Source organism: Myxocyprinus asiaticus, chromosome 48 (genome assembly GCF_019703515.2).
Source record: "Myxocyprinus asiaticus isolate MX2 ecotype Aquarium Trade chromosome 48, UBuf_Myxa_2, whole genome shotgun sequence".
Taxonomy (NCBI): domain Eukaryota; kingdom Metazoa; phylum Chordata; class Actinopteri; order Cypriniformes; family Catostomidae; genus Myxocyprinus; species Myxocyprinus asiaticus.
In genome coordinates this window covers 29,964,594-29,978,145 of record NC_059391.1, presented here as the reverse complement: position 1 = coordinate 29,978,145, position 13,552 = coordinate 29,964,594, and the positions used below count along the sequence as shown (strand labels likewise).

Genomic DNA, 13,552 nt, shown 5'->3' with positions numbered 1-13,552 from the left:
AACTGTAACTTCAAGACAATCCAACAGTTGCTTTATATTTTAAAGCCATGATGTTGATTACAAATAAGAAAATGCAGAGAAATTACCTTAAATTATTATGTATACAACATGGTAATATTTGTTGTACTGCCTTCATGCTCAGTTAAATAAATAAAAAGCAAGAAAGAAAGAAACACACAAACTCGAGAGTCGAGCCTCAAAAAGCGTAAAACAATCCTCTCCAAACCTCTAACCCATAATTAACCATTAAGATTCCATGAGCAGGGGGTGCCTGGGTAGCTCACTGGTAAAGATGCTGGCTACCACCCCTGGAGTTCGCTAGTTCGAATCCCAGGGCGTGCTGAGTGACTCCAGCCAGGTCTCCTATGAAACCAAATTGGCCCGGTTGCTAGGGAGGGTAGAGTCACATGGGGTAACCTCCTCGTGGTCACTATAATGTGGTTCGTTCTCGGTGGGGCGCGTGGTGAGTTGAGCGCAGATGGCGTGAAGCCTCCACACGCGCTATGTCTCCGTGGCAACGCGCTCAACAAGCCACGTGATAAAATGCACGGGTTAACAGTCTCAGACGCAACTGAGATTCGTCCTCCGCTACCCAGATTGAGGCGAATCACTACGCCACGCATTGGGAATTGGGCATTCCAAATTGGGTGAAAAAAGATTCCATGAGAAGTTGCTCTGTCACAGCGTTTATAAGCATTTAATGAAGCACATGCTCGAGTGGTGTGGTGCATTTCACCACACACTTGATGCTGCAGTTAATTGGGCCCAATTAAAGTCATTAGAGGAAACCAAAGTCAAAATAAAGAGCAGAAAGAGGCCCTGAATTACAGCCTTCGCCTGGAACCTCCGGAAGTCTCTCTCAGATCTCTGATGAGGGTTCTTATGAACTCAAATACAGAGGTTGTCTGCAGGTATGAGGTTAAATTACCCATAATCCCCCTTCAAAACACTGTCAGCCTTTTTAATGGGACTCATAATGAATTTGACCCAAAGCAGCGACCAGTATGTCCACCCGTAGAGACACTTTGAATGACCATGGCATTGGTTATGAGGTACAGAGGTGTGTCAGCTGATGACCTTTGACCTATGGTTCCACAGTGGCTCTTTAGAAGTAAGTTTCAATTTGTTTTACCACCCCCTTATGGCCTAAGTATACTGTCGGAGTCTCTTTCCACTTAACTGACCCTAAAGGTCAGCCGTCCCTAACCTTTATCCTATTTTAAGTGCATTTCTGTTGTAGAAATGTTGAGTTTGAGATTCCACTGGTTACAGAGCTAGGGCTAGTTGAAATCTGGGGAAAAGCCTACGTTATTCATGCATTCTGAGAAATGAACAGATGTAGTACAAGCATAACAAATAACAAAAAACAGTATTTTACATATTTACATGTGTATGTTTTATTAGAAGCTATGAGATTTCCTCACTCAGTCTCTCTGAAATGTTGTGGGAGCATCCGGTGACCGTAGTCAATTCGGCAGGTTTCAGATTTCTGAAAACATTGTTTATGGGAACCCACATTTTGTCCTCGGCAGACATTTGTTATGATGTTCTTGGCCCAGGTGGGTGGAAGAATTTTACAAAAACATCACAGTTTTCCACGCTGATGTCCTCAACCAATGGTGTGTCTTTAACGCAATGAGTTCCTCAGCCAGAGAAACAGAGAATTAATCTCTAGGGAGAACAACAGTGATCATATCTGCTCTGTCAGTCACAACCAACTGCTTAAAGGTGATGTTATCAGGAACACTTCAAGCATCTGCAGTAAGGCCCCTATACATGGACACTGGTCACACTTGTTGAGCATGCAGTCATAACTGTTTATGTCACAGACTAGAAGTTCCAGCAGGTCCCTGTAGTCCACTTTTAGCTTTGCTGACTCGACCATCAGCTTGATGTTCTGATGTTGTGTGCAGACAGTGTGAGTTCCAGATGCTCCTGCCAGCACACACCCTTTTGGTCTCAGTACACAAAATGTTTTAACTCTGGGTGCTGATTTTTAAACTCCACATACAGTTCATTAAGGTTACTTAAAACTAAACACTTTTGTTTATGAACTTTTTGAAGAACACTGTGATAGATCATGCTTCACTGTTGCCAATATCAAAAGTAGTAACATTTTAGACCTCACTGACAAGCATAAGCTATTGTGTCAATCATAAACATAATTACTGTAAAATACTGTTCATGTTATTTGTTATGCTTGTATTACATCTGTTCTTTTCTCAAAATGCATGAATAAAGCAGGCTTTTCCCCAGATTTCAACTAGCCCTAGCTCTGTAACCAGTGGAATCTCAAACTCAACATTTCTACAACAGAATTCGATTATAGAGGACTTATTTCTGTGAAAATTTCAGGTTTGTATCTGGTCCCCCACCAGAGATATTCAACCCAAAAATACGAGAAGTCTCAAACCTGAAATGTTCTGCATGCACACTACACTTACCTAGGTACCCCCCCCCAAAATTAAGATTGAGACTCGAACCCTTCCCATTATAAACTGACCCTAAAAGTGGAACTTTGAGCGATCTTGAGCATTACATTAGGACTTAAGTTCTAAGTCTAAGGAACAAGAATGTGCAAAATGTTTATATATGTACATAGAACATCCTGAGCCGGGATGTTGAGGTTTCCGAAAACAGCTGCATAACCAAAATTTGTCGTGTGCCATGACACAAAGATGGCCGTCGTGGTTGAACCAAGTAAAATACAAATAAAAAACTGGTGGTTTAGCAATAGCAATGCATTAAAGGAAAATTAAAAATGGTCAAGCAACCAACTTTACAATTATTGGACCACTTGAGATGGACTGAGCCAGTTGATAATACAGACTTCCAATGCAACCCAATTTATTTGTGTGTGTGTGTGTGTGTGTGTGTGTGTGTGTGTGTGAGCATCTGGTTTTCTGCTGTTCTTGTGTTTTCTTTCAGTCTTCAGCAGGAAGACAGTTTGAGCATTCCAAACAAACTCCTGCTCTTTGATCACCGCTGGCTGTCTCTCTGGAATACTTGCTCACTACATGATGAATACTGCACTGAGTATTGTATACTGTTTCTTAAAAACACTAGTTGAGACAATATGCATGGTCAAGAAGGTCAAGTTGAGCCCACTGCATAATAGGTTACAGTATCACACAGTGTGCTCCAATGAAAACTGCATATTTTATCCAGTGTAGTTGCATGCAGAGCAATTAGTATACTATGCACAGCACACATACTTCATACTGCACAGATAGTAAGAGTAGCATTGTAGTATGCTATTCCAAACATCTCTCTCTGTGTAGTTTAGCATTGTGCAGAATCTCTCTGAATCATGTGTCCACACTAAACCTCAATCAATATTGACTCACCTGCACTGTGACCCCTGACCCCACCTTACCACATAATGAAACCACAGTGTCAGGAATCTACATACAGTACACAAACTTTTTTCAACCAGTCCTGTAGTCTTGCATGTATGAACCCTCATCTGACTCTCTGAAACATTCACAGCATCACATGGCACACGCTACGAGAAACAGAATAATGTGTAGCACGTGTCAGGCAATAAAAGGGAACATGTACTAAGAATGTTATTAGAGTCCATTATAATTTCATGTTAATTTTAAGTTGGTCTTGAATTAAAACTGGATCAATCGACATCAATCAACAACACAAGATGTGTACAAACTAAACTGTACAATCAACACTCAACAACTCTTTAGTAGAAATGGCCAGAGTTTTCCACTGGTAATTACGATGCTCACGTTGTAAATATCATAATTTCAACATGACTTTCCAACTGTTCCTCTCCTCGCTATGAAAGACTCTTTTATTCATATTTCACAAGTTTAGCGTCTCTCTGCGGCTTTATAAAAGCCTGTCAAGAGTGTTTTGGTTTGAAGCGTTGAACATGAACGGTGAACTGTGATTCGCTCGGTTCAACACAAGCGTTGCTCTGTGTGCGCGGCATTAAATCAACACTCAGAAGTACACACACTAACACGAGGGCTTAACGCTTGACTCTTATGGCAGACTGCCACATGCACACGCCGCCAACTCGCTACATCTGTTTACTTTTGAGAGCAGACACGTTTCACTCAAATACACATTAATATGCTTGCACGTGAGGAAAAGTTGCAGAATACCAACATGTAAACGCTGCAATATGTCCGAATGAAAAACATACAGCATCAAAATCTGAAGAGCGATACACTACATGGCCAAAAGAATGTGGACACCAAAACACTTGTGTGTGTTAGTAGAACATTTCATTTCAGTAAGATCTGACCCCACAGGAATGACTGAAATAGCCAAAACTGTTAGATAGTTAGTTAGTTAGTTAGTTAGTTAGCTAGACGGGGTTGCCCACAAACTTTTGGCCATGTGTATTACAGATATTCAAAATGGAAGTGAAGTCAGGATGGACTAAGAGGGAATAAGCAAATAAGAGTTTTAGCTTGGTGTCATAGAAGTAGAGGTCGACCGACAGTGGATTTTACTGATACCGATTACTAAGTTGGGCAGTACCTGCCGAAACTGATACTGAATTAAAAAATAACACTCAAAAGTAAAAAAGGTGCTGAATTTTATTACAAAATTAAACAGTATTGACTGAACCATGAAAATGTATTGTACTTTTTTAAATGAAATAAATATATAAATATTAATAAACATGAACTAATATTTGAATTTAAAGTCAGCTGATTTTTAAATTGATGTTGTTTTCCTTAGTCCACAAGAGGGCGCAATAAAAACATAAACTAGTGATGGGAAGATCGAACCATTTTACTGACTTGGATCTTTGAGTCTCGTTCAGCAAAATGAACGACTCTTTATTCAAGTCATTTCGTTCATTTGAGCAGAATTAAATGAAAATGTGAAATTTTCAATAGCCAAATCCCCCCCTTCCCTCCCAACACGTCTACTTACACAAACACTGATTATAATCCCAAGAAGGAAAAAATTATAATGCAGCCAAGGACAAATGATGAGAAACAGAAAGATTAGTTCACCTTTCAACACTTTTGGTCCGAGTTGTTCGTTCTTTTGTCACATGACAGCCGTATACCTAGCGTATACGGCTGTCATGTGACAAAAGAATGAACGACTTGGACCAGATGATTCAGGAGGTGAACTAATCATTTCTATTTCCTGTGTGTGTGTGTGTGTGTGTGTGTGTGTGTGTGTGCGTGTGTGTGTGTGTGTGCATAGCATATACGGCTGTCCTGTGACAAAAGAACGAACGACTCAGACCAAAACAGTTGAAAGGTGAACTAATCTTTCTGTTTCCTATACAGCGCCTATGCGGTTTTCACGTAACAAACGAACGGAGGTTGCGCAATGCGCATGCACGGCCAACACAAATTGAACGAATCACTCTCTGAGACTACTCGTTCTTCTGAGTCACATAAAAGATTTGTTCAAAATGAACGAATCGTTCTTGAACGACCCATCACTAACATAACCCATTCAGCACTGTTATATTATTGCATAGAACATTCTGGCTGTTAAAAAAGAGCATTTCATTTTCAACTAATGTGAATAAAATAAATAAAAAGTTTTAGTCGGTCCATATTCTCAAATGTTAATTCAAAAGTAAAGTGAGCGAGGAAAACGCTTCAACAGACAGTTCACTTGATGTTACACTTGCACTGATTCCTACTACTCCAGACTCAAGCTTCATAATAACAGCGAAATACAACATTGTTTTTTATTCAGTACAGTTGTATGTAGAGTAGCAATATTCACAGATAGCAGTGGTATCCGGCTGAACTCGCTGGTGAAGCGGCTCAGACTATGAGCACAGGCCAGGGGCTGTTCAATCAGACGAAACACAACAGACTGGAACCGAACACCAGGATCTCGAGAAACACATTTCCAAGTCAACATCTTTCCTGACAAAGCATTTAAACAACTCATTGCTTAATCTGAGAAACGCTTATAAGAGCAAGACGCAATGGCCAAAGACCTCCACCAACAGTAAGGGGCTGTTCACACTTTTGCAACCATCCATTTGTTTTTCTATGTAAATGATGCTAGACGAACGTCTTTGTTTCCCTTTGTGTTTTTTTATTCAGCGTCTCGTGCAGGATGATGTGTCTAATTAAAAAGAACTTAATGAGACACCTGCTTTCCGTTAAACTGTATTTGTTGCACTGTGTCTAGCCTTTTTTAGCTCAAGAAAACTATCGGTGTGGATTTTTGCAGATAACCGATAGTTCCAGAAATCTGTTATCGGTGCCAATTAATCGGCAAAACCGATATATCGGTCGACCTCTACATAGAAGAACCTTCCACAAAGAAATTTTATTCTCTAGTTCTTTAGAAAACCATCTATATTGGTGCTTTAAAGAACCTAGAAACCAAAACACTGAACTGAAGAACCTCTAGTAAAACATCAATCTTTTTTTTTTTTTTTTTCCCAATTTGGAATGCCCAATTCCCAATGCACTCTAGGTCCTCATGGTGGCGTAGTGACTCGCCTCAATCCGGGTGGAACACGAATCTCAGTTGCCTCCGCGTCTGAGATGTCAATCCGCGCATCTTATCACGTGGCTTGTTGAGCGCATTACCGCGGAGACGTAGCGCGTGTGGAGGCTTCACGCTATTCTCCGCAGCATCCACGCACAACTCACCACGTGCCCCACCGAGAGCGAGAACCACATTATAGTGACCACGAGGAGGTTACCCCATGTGACTCTACCCTCCCTAGCAACCGGGCCAATTTGGTTGCTTAGGAGACCTGGCTGGAGTCACTCAAAACACCCTGGATTCGAACTTGCGACACCAGGGGTGGTAGTCAGCGTCTTTACGTGCTGAGCTACCCAGGCCCCCTCAATCATTTTTAATCTTCAAAGAACCAGAAGCAACAACTCAAGAACCCTATAGAGTGAGGAATGATTCTTGATAAGAGGAGGATTCCTTGTTGGACCTTGGAGCAGTTGAAGAATATAGTTCAATGACTTATGATCTAATTTAATATTACTGATAACCATAGAAGTAGTTACTGCCATCCCATTGCCAGAAGTAATATAAACTGTCATTTGATGGTTAATGTACAATTGCTGATCAGAGACCAACATCTGATCTCTCTAAAATATTTAGACTTAAGCTTGTCAAGGAGGCACGCGTGGAGCTCAACACTTTACATGCAAATCACAATGATGGTGACAATGATCAAACACATCATTGAATACAAAAATGAGCTTTGAATCACTGCAACATGACAAATAACTGAAAGTGACAACAAACACGACAACCAACAGCATAAATATAAAAGCAAACAGGAAAAAAAAAAGACGGTAACTGCAATTTGCATTATTTATTCATGCCGCAGTGCATGCTGGGAATCTGAATATGTAAGTGTGATGTGCATAGTTCTCTTAATTATTTTTTATTATTATTTCAGCTGTAAAGGTTTTCTAAGTTCAATAGCTTATCAAGTTCAGCCAAAAAAAAAAAACAAACAAACAAAAAAATCCAAGCCAGTTATTCTAACTCTACATTTTAAGTTATGATAACTAAAAGGAAAAATATTTTTTATAGTGATTCTGACTCACAAATGCTTTAGCTGGAGCATACTTTTCCAGCAATGAAAACAAAGGTCATTTTCAACACATTCATCAATACATCAGCCTTATTATATCAGATTTATGGAAATTTGCCCTTCTGCAAGCTGTGCAAAGTACATGTGTAACCATAACATAACACACTTTTGTTCTAGTGATCAGTCCTACAATAGTCTCAAATCCATGCTTCAAACCTATGCGTGTTGATGTAGGTTTTCTTAATTATTTCATAGACCACAACACTGAACAGACCTTCACAAAGGATGGTCCAGGGCAAATACAAACAAAACTACACAAAGTTTGTCTTGACAAACTCTGATGCCAACTTGACAAAGCCTCGTCTGAAAGGTCAGATAGACAGACAGATATGTCAATATAAGTCAGTCTTTGGTATTTTGGGCCATTTTAAAGGTCAGATACAAGAAAACCGAAAATCTGATCATTTTGAAAACACATAGCACACTTAATTAGAACAGTCTGAAGGTCTGTACCAAATTTGGTGTATGTAGCTTGAAAGCTCAAGGACGAGTCACAATCGGAAATGTTGGTCTTTGTTTAAGGATTTTGGAAAACCCCTAAACAAAGTCTGAACAATAACAGTATGTTGGCTTTCTCAAGCCAACCTATTTAAAGTGGTTTAAACACACTAAGGGCTGCAGTACACTAAACACTGTTTATTTATGTTTCTAGTTTAGTAAGTTCATAAAACATCACTCTAACATGCAGAACAGTCTGCATGCAGTGACTCACACCCCCACTAGAGTGCGCCACTGCACAAGAGAAATCTTTTTCTTCAAGTTTCTAAAGATCACTATATAGATTTTACAGTGAAATTGTGTTTTTCCCTTCACAGTAAACCTAAAAACATCCCAAGCTCAGATTATTATCCGACAGCTGCGGTACACATCAGTACTTTCACTTAAACACCACAGAAGTGTTATAGAGCATATCTGGGCGTCTTTTCAATGAGAAGTTCATTGAGGTGTCTCAAAGCGTCTTGTTGTTGGTGAATGCATCTCCATATGGAGACCGAGTCGTGTTGACATTTGCCGTCCCCTGTGGAGCCCAAACGCTGCCAGTTGGCATCAAGGCAAACAGACTGCTGTCAGAGAAGATAAACGCTGTACTGCAGTAAATCTGATTTAAACTTCCCTTCTGGCTCACAGTGTGGTTGCCAAAGTGAAACCGACAGATGAAAGAAATATGCTTTTTGTTTTGTTTTCTGTGGAATCTTTCCAAAGAAAAACACCAAATAAAGGCAAAACGGCACGTTTCTATTGCGTTGTGTTCACAAGCTGCAATCAGAAACAGAAAGCATGACAAACGGCGTTCGAATATGGACAAATTACTCTTTTGAACAGGTTCTTTTAATAAATCGTTCCAAACAACTCAACAACTTGCAAGTTTTTGCTTTGAATCAGGATTTGTCAGACAGATGACTCTTATGAGCCGGTTCTTTAATGAACACTCCCAGTGGGTCATTAACTTTCTGAGTAATTGCTTTGAATCAGGAATTGTCAGACAACTGACTTTAACGAGACGGTTCTTTTAATGAATCGCTTATAATGACTCAGTAACTTGTGAGTTATAGTTTTGAATCGGTATTCGTCAAAAAATGACTCTTATCAGCTAGTTCTTTTAATAAATTGCTCCAAACGACTCATTATCTTACGGGAAATTGCTTTGATTCAGGATTTGTGGGACAAATGACTCTTATGAGTCGGTCTTTTTATAAATCACTCCAAATGACTCACTAACTTACAAGTTATTGCTATGAATCAGGATTCGTCAGACAAACGACTTAAATGAGCCAGTTCTTTTGATCAATCACTCCAAACGAACTGAACCTAAACAATAACGTATATTATATGGTATATATATATATATAAATATTTAAAACAAACATTTAAATATGTTCGCAAATTGTATATCGTGGGCAGTAAATGCAAGAGCATAAACACTTTTTTTGCAGTTTGACAGACATGGTTGTCATTTGGAAAAAAGATGCATGAAGATTCTTCAAATTATACAACTTTAAACTTCTCCTCTGGCTCAAACTGTGGTTTCAAATGAACATTACAAAGCAAAGATTAATAAAGTGTCTTAAAAGCAGGGGCGTAGCAGTCATTTTAAAAGTGGGGGGGACAAAGCTGTCAGTAGGTGGCTCGCACAGACCCAACACTTACAGTGCAGTATTAATATATTACAGTATATATTAAAATAAAAGTGTTATATACTTGTGGTATTTTAAAGATACAAGTATTGCAAATTAAGTGCAAATTTAGCTGCAAAAATAAAGGGCATCTTGTGGAGCACTTGCTTCAGTTTAACACATGACAATAAAAGACTGAGCACAAGTTGGTCCTGAATAAATTATGATAATTGTGCATGTGCACGATTTTATTTGTTACTCTGAGCTTTAATGTATCCAAGTGGCTCGTGTGTTTTGACCATGTTCACCAAAATTCATTCAGATCCATTTAATGATTCAGTGATCATTTCTGGTGATGCCAGAAGGTGGTGACAAATGAGTGTCTTGTGTGAAATGAGTTAGTCACTGAATCAACGATCAAAAGAACATTTTAATCCTTTAATATGTGTATGTCTACAGACCTACAAACAGACTTTTGTGGAGGTTTTATGCATTACAAAAACAAAGCAAATCTATAATTTCTCTACAGTTTGTGAGCTGCTGAGCATGACTTTTATCAATAGACAACAATAATAGTCTTCTAATAATTATAATTGAGTTTCAATAACGTCTGTACGTTTTCATGTATAAAAAAGCGTGTCTACATATCTGTTGACTTCAGTAAAATGCATAAGTGTTCTAAGAACACAGCAGATTGTCGACTGTACATCAACATAGAGGTAAAAAAACAGCAGCTGATATTAAAAATAGCTTTACATATTTAACACAGATCTAGTAATCTGCTTAAATTGGCAAAAACAACCGATCAAACTATTACCTCACATACATAATGTAAAATCATAACTTAATGAAGACTCATGTGCTGATATAAACTCCACTTACAATGTGTCTTTAAAAGAAGTCCTTTTTTTTTTCTGCAGTGCATTTCACATAATGCTGCCAATCAAGAACGATATGCCGATAAATAACTTCCTCATCTCTTGATTATTAGTTTAGATCATCATCAATGCCGATAAAAAACGTGAATAAATGAGCATTGTTGAAAGCAGGGCTGTTTCAGACCTTTCTGGCGCCCTAGGCGAGATCCCTATTGGCGCCCCCATCGGGGGGTGGGGGGGTGCTACCAGAGGCCTCCTCTTTGGCGCCCTCCCAGCAGGTGGCGCCCTAGGCGACCGCCTAGTTCGCCTATGCCTAGAAACGGCCCTGCTTAAAAGCAACTTTATAGAAATGAACGGAGCCGCGTTGATTAGACTGTCTGACTGTATTACGTAAGGGATATTTCGGCTCATGAAACTCACCTGTGATTGGCTGGATGGTCACTCAATCAGCCCAAAGTAACAAAACGCAAAGAATACTGTATACAAATCCACCATTTGGACTCAATATGGGTTTAGCTTGGAAAAGTGCGATGGACAAAAATCACCTTTTTTAAAGAGTGCGGGGGACCTGTCCCGCACGTACCCCCTGCCTGCTACGCCCCTGCTTAAGAGAGAGAGATACAGATCAAGGACTTAAAATGAAAACATAAGAAGAATTTAATGTAGAACTCTGAAGATAAACATCAAAGCCTCACTGGTTCAGCTAGACATAGAAGATAACCAGCTGTTGTCAGTGAATAGACAACACCACATTAATGGACACCCATGTAAAGAAATCCTTTAGTTTACATGAGCAAGAGCTTGTGCTGCTGGCAAACTGAAAGAATGACCTGGATAATGAGTTTAGAAATAGACCACAAACTCCTGGGACCCTCCCCAAGATGCTTTGAGCTTTTCCACACAATACAGGCTCTCCTAGAGCATTTAAACATCTCTAATGTCTATAATATACTTTTATCATCAGTTTGAGCTTAGGATACAAATATCACCGAGCAGAACTGTATTTAAACAATTCTCAAGCTGTGGAAGACCGCAAACACCCTAAAATAACCTCATTATTTATCCATCATAGCCGAGTAGAAGTTTTGTACCCCCTTCACATCATTTAAATGCCACATTTACGCGATGATGAAATGCTATACATGCCTGTTCCTCCTGTGTCGACACAAATATCCCTTTTCCAGATCAAATCCGTGTTTGTTTGTGGCGTTTCACTCAGTGTGAATGACAAGAGCTTCGGTCTCTCCTGTGCGTCACCAGTGCGCTTTCACTACTCCGATTCATTTGAGAGAATCGGTTCGTTCGGACGGTTCATTTCATTGAATCGGTTCAAAAGAACGATTCGCTCGACTGATGTCCTTCTACTAGTACCATTTCTGCAGTATGCAGACTCGGTCTGTCTCTCAGTAAGAATAAGGTTTAAATCATAAATGTTTGTTTTGTCCAGCAGTGCTTTAGTATGTTGATTAACAGAATAATTAAATTGTGTTTTTTTCTTTAAAGGAATATTCCAGGTTTTATACAAGTTACACTCAGTCGACAGCATTTGTGGTATAATGTTGATTACCACAAAAATGTATTTCGACTCGTTCCTCCTTTTCTTTAAAAAATCTATGTGTCCTGGGTAGCTCAGCGAGTATTGACGCTGACTATCACCCCTGGAGTCGCGAGTTTGAATCCAGGGTGTGCTGAGTGACTCCAGCTAGGTCTCCTAAGCAACCAAATTGGCCTGGTTGCTAGGGAGGGTAGAGTCACATGGGATAACCTCCTCGGTTCTTGCTCTCAATGGGGCGTGTGGTGAGTTGTGCGTGGATCGTGGAGAGTAGCATGAGCCTCCACATGCTGTGAGTCTCCGTGGTGTCATGCACAACGAGTCACGTGATAAAATGCACGGATTGACGGTCTCAGAAGCGGAGGCAACTGAGACTTATCCTCCGCCACCTGTATTGAGGTAACTGTGCCACCATGAGGAGTGGGAATTGGGCATTCCAAATTGGGAGAAAAACAAATGTGTGTTCCAGTGAGACACTTACAATAGAAGTCAATGGGGTCAATCTGTAAACATTAAAATACTCACTGTTTCAAAAGTATAGACACAAGACATAAACAATATGTGTGTTAACATGATTTTACTGTCATAAAATCACTTACTAACCGCATCTGTGGAAAGATATAGACAATTTTACAACTTTGTTGCCATGACGATACAATGTCAAAAATCCCTAAAATGACGATTTTAACAACTTTACAGCTCAAATAATACACGAGTTTTAACAGAAGAATTAATGGAAGTTGTTAAAATCGTCATTTTAGGGTTTTTTGACATTGTATCGTCAGATTTGTGCTTTTTTAAAGAAAAGGAGGGATGAGACGAAATTAAGTTTTGTGGTTATCAACATTATGCCACAAATGCTGTCGATTGAGCTCAACTTGTATTGAACCCGGAATATACGTTTAAGTCTTTCCACCAAACTTTAATTCCAATATCATCATATTTACTTATGTATTAATTTGCTATAGCTGTTGAGTAAACAAGTGAACACAACTGAACCACCCTGGCATACATTAATATGAATATAATAAAGGCCTACCTGTCATTGCAAGTTGTCACCTGTTTTGTACAGTATATGTCCTAATTTTATACAATTCATAAGTTATGTCTTCTAAGTTCCTGTAGCTCAACTGGTAGAGGTTGTTGCTAGCAATGGCAAGATCATCAAGGGTTCAATTCCCAGGAAACACACAACAGTTATCTACAGTATTTATTTTAAGTCCATTGAACTACAGGTCTGTTTCTGTGGGGTCGAGTGGAGGTCGTGACCCATTGACATCTGTCTAGCCATCGCCGTCAGCATCATTTAAGAGAGACCAGCTGAAAGCTGTCAATCAAATGCTACATGATCTAGAGTTTTCGACTCAACAGCACACGGGATTGTTTTTATCAACTTCATCTGCACCAGGTGGATGTTAAATGA

General features: G+C 39.4%; 1 protein-coding gene across 1 annotated transcript in view; it reads right to left on the bottom strand.

The window, feature by feature from the left end:
- Positions 1-11,828, bottom strand: part of LOC127437107 (prickle-like protein 1) — a 44,525-nt gene extending 32,697 nt beyond the window's left edge. The window contains exon 1 of the mRNA XM_051691781.1: positions 11,724-11,828. The gene's annotated coding sequence lies outside the window, so the exon portion shown is untranslated. The remainder of the gene's footprint in view (positions 1-11,723) is intronic.
- Between the last annotated feature and the right edge of the window lie 1,724 nt (positions 11,829-13,552).